This window comes from Parasteatoda tepidariorum, chromosome X1, assembly GCF_043381705.1.
Source record: "Parasteatoda tepidariorum isolate YZ-2023 chromosome X1, CAS_Ptep_4.0, whole genome shotgun sequence".
In the NCBI taxonomy this organism is placed as follows: Eukaryota; Metazoa; Arthropoda; class Arachnida; order Araneae; family Theridiidae; genus Parasteatoda; species Parasteatoda tepidariorum.
The window spans coordinates 81,368,695-81,378,516 of NC_092214.1; positions in this window are offsets into that span (position 1 = coordinate 81,368,695).

A 9,822-nucleotide genomic window follows, 5' to 3' on the forward strand; every position below is an offset into this window, starting at 1 on the left:
GGGGTTGTATGTATGTTATAGTTTAGAATATACTATTTCCTACTATTTTTTTTCCTTCATGAAAATTAAAGGCAATTTTCTTATAGTGATTAAATGTCTTTTTGCATTATATATTATTTATTCTAGTCTAATACCTTTTGCCATCTTCTTGGCAGTAGCATGATCCCACTCGCATAAAAGTTTTGTTCTTTGCTGGCAAAAATCTGATTCAGGTGGATTTTTTCACCTCTTTGTCTGAAGTAATTTCGTTAACCGTTGTTGCAGACAATTCATTTCCCGCCTCGAGTGGTGGCACTGTTCTAAAATGGATGATTTTTTAATTTTGATGTTAATGAGGTTTGATGAGTTTTGAGGTTAAACCTTAGGCTTTTTAAATAATCATGAACGGTTTAATTCGATAAATTTAATATCTCAGCGATTCACCAGATACCCTAAGGTGGTTATTCGAAGGCTCCGTCGTAATAAGAATTGACGCTTTTTTGCGAATAATATGCTATTTTTATAACTGCTGTGAGTTTGCAACTGTTACTTATGACTGTTAGGTCAAGTTTAGCCTATCTAAAGATAGCGCTGTTTAAGTTTATTTTGAAAATAGCACTAAACGTCAATAGAGAAAAAAGCCACAGTTTTGAGAAAATGAAAAGCGTTAGTAATTTAATTTTTAAATATTTATAAAATTACTCCAATGCTGCATTACCTGGGGCTCATAAAAATTTACAAAAACTGAGAATAAGGCAGAGATTTTGATAATTTTCCTTTAGGTGAAAAAATGCCACAAAAGTGGCGATTTTCAAAAAAGTTTAATAACTTTTAAAATATTTAAGTTATTTGTCTGTTCTAAAGTTCAGACAATTCTTCACGGCAAGATAATATATATATAGTCAAATCCCACTATAGTGAACTTTCAAGGGGCTAAAATTTCAGTTCACTATAACCGGGAGTTCACTATATCTTTACTGTAAATAATTTTAACTAATTTTTCCGAACTGCTCCCTTTTATTACACATTATTTAACTAAATGACCAATAAAAAGAAATACAAAAATGATTTAAAAGTAATATATAGTAACAAACAATGTGTTAACGTTTATTTTTTATTACTTTTCGTCTTACGTACAAAAAATTTAGGGATGACCTTTATTTAGGGATAGGAAACTAAGGTAGAAGAAGCAAACAAGAAAAAATGCTTATGGCTGCATTCCACTGAAGAGATGGTTTTAAAAATTCGGTATATGTATTTTATGTAAAAATTTCAAAATTACCAAAAATGAAGAAAAAAAAATCAGTCGAAGACAAAAAAAAAATCATAATATTCAATTTCCTCTCTTCTTTTGATTCACTATATCCACAAAAAGTAATATTATATTTGTAAAGCAAGGCACGGGAGCGTTCACTATATCCGGGAGTGCACTCATGTTCACTATAGCGGGGGTTTACTGTATATATATATATATTTAATTTTCTAACACTTCTTGTCAATTTAATGTTGTTACTTTCAATTGTATACTTGTTGAATTATATCATTTATGTTTTTATCATACCTGCCATTTGTGTACCCATGTGGTTTTAATGAAACTTTTACCATTTGAGATTTTTAAATGTTGTTTATAAAGTTTAATTTTATCACAAAGAATTACTCTCGTAATTTTATCACGCTTATTATTATCTCGATCTTAATAGAAATATATTATCTTGAATTTTTTGTTAAAAACGGAAAGTAATTTTGCATTACTATAGCAAATATAATAAATTAAATATTAAGCTAACCAATTAAAGCTAATTTTTTATTTTAGTTTACTTTCGGTGTTGAAAAGTCGTTCCACACAACTATGTATAATATACCCATGTAAATGAAAGTCACATTTTGCTTTTTGAATTTTGAATCAGTTTGCCACAGGAACCATGTTTTTAATTTTTAGACAAATGTAACAACTGGTATATCAGGAGTTGGTGAAGGTTTTAAATTTTCATGATATATGTAAGCATTCATTTATTGTTTTTATCATAATATTACATAAAGTTTTGCATCAAATGACACAGATAAAAATGAAACTCAATCCTGAATTTTTCCATTTTCTTTTTTTCTTCTTTTTTTATTAATTAGAAAATGTTGAGCCTGAATTTATTTTCAGTTACATTAGAGTTTCTTTTTCGTTTAAGTTAACTTTAAAATTACAGAGAAATGAGTGAACCTTCAATTTTTAATTTATCGAGGGCTCTTATTAAAAATATTTTGAACTTAAATGCTTTGAATTATTCGGTATGAAGCTTGACCGGAATTTATCCCCTTCCTTAATGTAATGTTTTCTTCATCACTTACTGCACAGTATGTTTTTTTTTACAGTGACCAAATTATATGCCACCAAATTTTTATATAAGTGGCAGAAGAAAAAATCAACAAAGTAATGTAAAAATAACCTTAGAGAAAATTATTAGCATTGTTAATAAAAACTTAATTTTTTGATTAAATATATTTACATATATTATTGCACAATTTGATTCCATTTCTTAAGATTTATAAAAAAGTGTCCTCACTATATCGAAAATTTTATTTATAATACGAGTTATATCATTGCTTTTCATGAGTTATGATATGAAATTTATGTAAATTACTGTATGAATTTATAGCATGATTTTATCAAAGCTATGGGATGAAGTTTATGACTAGACTTCAACAAAATTTGGAATTATATAGAGTTAATTGGTTTAAATTTTGGAGATGTGAATGCTTGAATTATCTATAATTTGAAGCATACACAGCCTAGCAATGTATGTGATTTATTTATTCAATTCAATCAGTGCCTTAATCGATCCATTCCTACCAAGAAATATCCGGGTTACATCGAATGGACTAAATTCTGTATTGAATTCCTTGAGTTGAATTATCCAAATAGATCTGTATTAGTTGAAAATAACGGATTACAAAACTTTTATACACAGCAACTGCGAGTCATTTTATTGGTATAAAAATTATTGAATAGTGTTAAATGCGGTAATTCGAAGTGACTAGATTATCATATCTTTCCTTTGTGTCGTTTTAAAAAATAGGCTCAAATATTTTACCTTTTTTCTCTTACCGATATTTTTCTATAATGTGGTCAAATCAACAAAAAGTTTAATGATATTTTTTTTTTTTTTTTTTTTTTTTTTTTTTTTTTTTTTTTTTTAATTTTCAAGACGTGAAGCAAGCTTACCTTGACAAGTGGTGCTTTTGTCTCAAGGTATAAATTACTTTAAATAATTGGATTAATGCAATCCTAAATTAATTTGTAACGATACTTTATTTTACTTTTGATAACTTTAAGGCACAACATTTTTTTTATGTGTGCTCATTTATATAAAGGCTGGTTTAAGTAAAGACGTGTCAAATAAGACAAATTTTTTAGCGGGACCTGCTATATATGAACGATGTGCATATGAACGAACTATCTATGACTATATATGAATAATGCATGAATAATGAATGAATATTTTTAACGAACGCAATAAACAGAGGGTAGAGAGCTCGTCATCCAAAGAAATGATCCAGATTCGAATCCCAGCATTGGCTGGTTGACGCAAATTCTGGTTCCGGCTCGCTGACATAAAATATCCTTAGTGGTAAACAGATCATGGGCTAGAATCTATTTATCGTCGGGCTAACCGAGTGAGGGTTTTGTGTTTTCCTCACCATACAACGCAAATGCGGGTTAGTCCGGTCAAATGTCCTCCACAAAGGCTAGTTTGTCCTAATGCTTGATTTAGGAGTTCCCTTGTCTTCTGGATTTGATTCGGGTACGGAGTTGAACATTGATAGTCGTAAACTCAATATTCGGTCTGCTTTTCAACTCCGGTAATAAAATAAAACAAACTCTTTAAATTTTTCATAGGTTGTGAATTGAAGATATAAAGCAATTTTTATGTACTGAGGAAAAAAATGTTTTAACGAAATGGAAATTTTTTTGAAGCTCATAAAAAGATAAAGGGTACAGTATCTGCTCTCTAAATAGCCGTCTTATATTATTTTCTAAATGGTTGGTGGCATAAAAAGTTAGAAATTGCGTCATGTCTTTCTTAAACCCTGTAGGTTATGTAATACAAAAAGCCAGATTATCTCTTTTCACGTTAAGAGTCGATCGAACTACAAGAATTTACAAATTTATCTTAACAGTAAAGGTCGATGATAGATCTAGTTTTTATTGAATCTTAAAGTTACGCTGTGGTAGATGAATTTACGGTCCTGCACTAGTCAGCCATGGAATCCCGAAGGTACATAATTTCGAGATAAACAGCATTATGTCAAACATAGTGGTCTGCATTGTGAAATGAGAGCTCTTACTTCCCTGACAATCCGGCAACAATCCATCAAAAACGAAGGCATATTTCTCTCAATACTTGATTCAGGAATTCTTTTGTCGTCTGGATTAGTTTCAAAATTACAAGGCTACGCAGTTGAATATTGGTAGCCGTAAACTCAAAATTCGGTCGGCTGTTCAACAACAGTTATAAAATAAAATTGATAAAGTGCTAAAATAAGATTTGAAGTTCTAAACTAAGGTATGCAACAGTTTCTGATGTCACTCTTCTGTACAACATTTTTATTATGCGTGAAAACATATTTTTAATTCTAAATGCTATAATGTGATGATTCTTGTAAAATAAGCCTAAATTTGTCTTTAGAACTTTCTAGCAGGAATAATATAAGAAATATGTTTCGTTCCTCATCGTTAAAGTGAGAACCTTTTTTTCGCTTGTTAAGCGTCTCATTATGAGTTTCTTATTTCTTAAAGCACTTACAGTTTTTGTGATTAGAAAAGATCAAGTTTTTGGAGAATCAAAAATCTTCCTCATTTTAGAATATTTCATTAGTATTCAATTATTTTAAAACATTATTATTAAAACTGTTATTTAATATAATAGTGCCTTGAAATTTGGAAGTTTTTTAAAAAAATTCAATCGTTATTGATAATTAATATGAAATAAAAGAAGGAAAAAGAGTTTGAGTATGAAATTTCTTTTACATAAATTTTTGGACTTTTATAGGAAAAAAGAGTTTTTTCTTCTGCACTTAACTCTCGCTCATTTGACCTGGAAGGAGCCAGAAGTGTTGCTTTTTAACGTTGCCGGCGTGCACCTGTGACCTTCAGTCACAGAGGCGCATTAAAAAAGCCACACTGCCACGTATACCTGTTTATAGGTAGGGAGGGGCTCACATAATGACAACACAGAAAGAAACGTTCTTGACCTGAGTGGGATTCGAACCAGTGACCATTGCCTTCGCAGGCAGGCACGCTAAGCACTCAGCCACCTGGTTGCCAGGCAGAAGAAATATATGATTGTGAAAACTGCTGATGATCAAAAATAAATTTGGTTAATCTTATCAAGCTTTATTTTAACCTTTATTAAAGGTACCTTCAAAAAGTTGCCATTACAAAGAAGGTAGAAACAAAGAAAACATATCAATGCAAAAGATTTGAGATTCACTTATCAGCATATAAAAATACGATTTTTTTAAAAATTTGATTCCCCAGAAACTGTTTGACCGATTTCTCTTATATTTTGTATTTTGCAATGTAAAACTGTCTTATTTAAAATTAGTTAAAAAAATTGTATACCTTATAATACAAAATTTTTCCTACTATTACTAAATAAAATAATAAACATTATAAATATTTACAAAAAGCTTTTTTTTTATGGAATTATCCTCGGATAAACAAATTTTATAATTCAGTACAAAATTTTTTATTTTACTAAAAAGTTCTGAAGATATGGCGAAATGAGCAAAAAGTAAAATTAACATTAAGGGGTCCTAACTGCTCTTTTGACCAAGCTATTAAGACCATATTTCCCAGATTGCGACCTCTCTATATATATTGGTCGTAAGAAATCTGAATCCGACAAAAAATTTTTTAATTTATTTCAGATAATGTACGTGTCTGTGCTTGTTTTGTGACTTAAAATATCTTCTGCTTGAATTACTTAGCATGTTTGAGGTCACCCCCTTGAGCCATTAAAATTGAGTCCGAAAACGTAAAGATCCGATCGTTAGATCAAAAGTTATTGAGAGTGGTTCGTTTTTTATTTTGCTCACTGTACAATACATTAATAAAACAAGACTGTTTTAAAAAATTAAAGATTTGTCATAACAATACTTTCGTTGAAGATACCAAAGTTAGTGCAGACAGTGAAATTATACACTGCATGCAACATTTAGAAAACATCTATTTATAGTAATGACACCAGTATATGTATAAAACTTAAGAAATACTAATTAAAAAAAGGTATTCAAATTCGTTAAATTGGTATGTTATAAGCATGCACAGCTTAATTTAATTTATCAATTTTTTGTTACATTTCTTACTAATTTGCTCATCTGTAGATTTCATTATCGTTTTATCATTTTGTTTCTAAATCATTTATGCAATTTTCCTTGTAAAAAGGAGCAAAAAACTTTTTAATTTGCTTCAGTGATTCTTACAAAATCAGCAGATTCTTCACACTGAAGCAACATTTCTCAATTTCTTTTTCTGACTAGTATTCTGGTAAGTTTTTGTGGACCGTATTTTTTTTAAATATATGTAAGTATTTTCTAATAAATTGACGTTTCTAATAAGCAAGTTTCAAACAATTTGGGCTTAATAAAAAGACAGGATTTTCCCTTAATTTGAAAAATTTTCCTATGACAGTGGTGAGAGGAATGCTATTGTGGAAATTTTTTGTCAAGAAAACCTTATAATTTGTGAAGTATTTCAAATATTCTATCTGGTTTATATCTGAATGTTTGTTCAGTCTTGAAACAAGGTTGTCAGCAATATGTATGCTTTCATTTAGCATGTTTCGGAATAGACAAGCTTTTTTAAAAAACATTTAGTGATATATATCGGTATTTTCATGGAAATTGAAGCTTTTTTTAATATGAAGTAAGTTTCAAATTATTTCCGCATTTCAAAAATTTGTAAAAAAAAGAAAAAAACTCAGTAACTGTTCTCCCTTATGTTAGCGACCAGAGACTTAGTATTTTCCGGACTGAGCAAGTGTTTGTTTTAAGAATTTCGATAGAATAACATTAGGTATTTTTATTAAATTTTTGTTCGTTTTCTTTTTTTAAGATAAAAAAATTTTATATGGTTTACATTGCATAAAATCCTAAAAATACCGTTAAGTGTCCTCCTACGTTTGCAATCTATTTGCTCAAAGAATAGCTTGTTTTGAATTGAACTTGATTTTATTTAAAATTTTTTTACCAGTATTTCGGGACATATATGAATATTTTCTAACAAATTCACTCTCACTTTTTAATTTAAAAAAGTTTCTAATGATTTCCGCCTTGTAAAAGATTGTGAAAAATTCGCAATATGTAATTTCTCATGTTAGAAACAAACATGCTTAGAGTGGAGTGTTAGCTCTTGTGTAGAGTGGAAGCTTAAACAAGCAAAAAATACTGGCCAGAATTACTGTTTTATATATCTTTGTTAATATTTCATAAAATGAACCGAGCTTGGGTTGAAACAATACTCTTAAGATTTAAAATGTACGTTGGCATACACATAGGTGGTAAAATAATGCAAAAATTGCTGTATTAATTTTATGGAAATTGAAGCAGTTTTGAAAAATTTTGTTATGATTAAATTTTATCATAAGACTTGTACTGCCTATTGTAAGCTCTTACCTTTCATAAATAAATCTGTTAAAATGAGAACAAATTATAAATTAAATAATTTATTTTAAAATTCAATATATTTAAGCGCGCACATTAGAAAAATCGTATGTAAATAAATTAAGAAGACATTTTTCTTAAACTATAAGTATTATTCATATCCTTATGCATATTTGATTTGAAATTGTAATATGTTTATGGGAAACTGAATTTTATCACACCAAGGCTTTTTTTTTAATTTATTAATATAGTTGTTATTTTTCTAATAATATTTCAATTAAACTTTTTTAAAAGAACTTTAATGCTTACGTACGTGCTTTAAGTTTTGATTTAGTTTTTTTTCTTCTGAGAACTATAACTTTTAATTTATTAATTCATTTTGCTTTGATAAAATCTCAAACATTATTGTTAGAGATTGTTATTTATTAGCAACTTTTATTAAATATTAATTTATATCTGAATTAAATTATGATTAAAGAAACTATTGCTCTAATGTAATATTAAATGTTTCAACTGAAAAACTGGAGATTTTTCGTTGGAGTATAATTTAATAAAAATTTATGAGCGTATAATTGTAAAATATTTCTAACAATGCTTTTTTTATACTACGTTCGAGCGTATCAGTTTTCGGACTTTTTATTCGTAGAATTTCACCCAAGTTCTCTTATTTTTTAGAAGCATAACTGTTTAACATTAGAATTCTTGATAAAAATTACTTTCAGGCAAACTCAATTGATCAGACAGAAGAAAAGAAAATAAGAACGAAAAGAAAGATATAAAGTGAAGACAAGCATTTCGACATGGAAAAAACAGAAAACTTGCTTTACGATTTTTTGTTTTTACTTCCGAATAAGCTTTATTATATTTTTAGATAAAGTTTAGGTAGTTTCTCCTTGCTTCCGAATTTTTAAACATTTTCTCAAGAGATCCTGAAAAATTTGGGAAACATGATAAATTCTTTTTTGTCGTACAAGAAAAAGAAAATTATTTTTATTTTGCTATCCAATAATGCATTTATTTACTTTTTTTTACTGTTCCACTTTACAATAACTTAGATTAAAAACTAAATGGAAAATCTAAGCTCGCATGAAGTGCAGCTTTGTGTTTGTAGTTCAAATTATTATTTTATGCTTTATATTGTACGTTCTTTTTCCGTTTTATATTTTGTATCAAAATAAAATTAAACATGTACCAAAATAACCAATAGAAGGTATGCATGTAATATAATAGGATATTATAATATATAATATAAAAGTAAATATAGGTAGTTCTTAAAATATTATTCGAACGATAACTGTTCCTTTAATACGTGTTCCGTTTTAAGAAAAACTCACTTTGCTATTTAACAATAAATATTTAATTTTACCAAATTCTGGGTTTTAGTATAATTTAAAAGGATACATCTAATGCCATAAGAGAAAAACAATGAGAAATACGAGAAACAATAAGAGAGAATTACTAATAGAGAGAGAATAATAAAGAGAGAATTACTTTATATTGCAGCGCATTTAAACTATGTTTAAAAGAAAATTACATGTACAGTTCAACAGTAAATATTTACTTTTTACGAATAATTAGGTTCAATACTATTATAATTTTAAAGTTTACAACTAATATTGCTAGAGAGAAACAATGAAGAATAATAGAAAATTTAAGAATAAGGGAAACAATGAGGAATACGAGAAAAAAATAAGAGAGAATTATTAATTTGTTTTTATATTGCAGCTCATTTAAACTATGTTTAAAAGAAAAAATATCTGTACTATTCAATCGTAAATCTTTCATTTTATCGAGTAATAAAGTTTCATATTATTTTAGTTTTAAAGTTTAGAACTAATGTTGCAAGAGAGAAACAATGAAGAATAATAGAAAATTAAACAATAAGGGAAACGTTGAAGAATACGAGAAATAATAAGTAAGGAGTAATTTTTTAGAAATAATTTTTTAATTTTGCGGAATTTTTTTGTGTCTTTAATTTATGATTTTTAAAAAAAAAATTCAATACCATTTAATAATAATTTAAAAAAAGTTATAAGTGCAAAACATTATTAGTTTCAAAGAACACAATGCTTTAAAATTGTTTTTCAAAATTTATTCAATTTTTTTTTCGTGAATCCTGTTTGTCACCATAAGTTATAGTAAGTTCACATAAATCACACATAAGTTCAACGAACCAGAGACTATTTA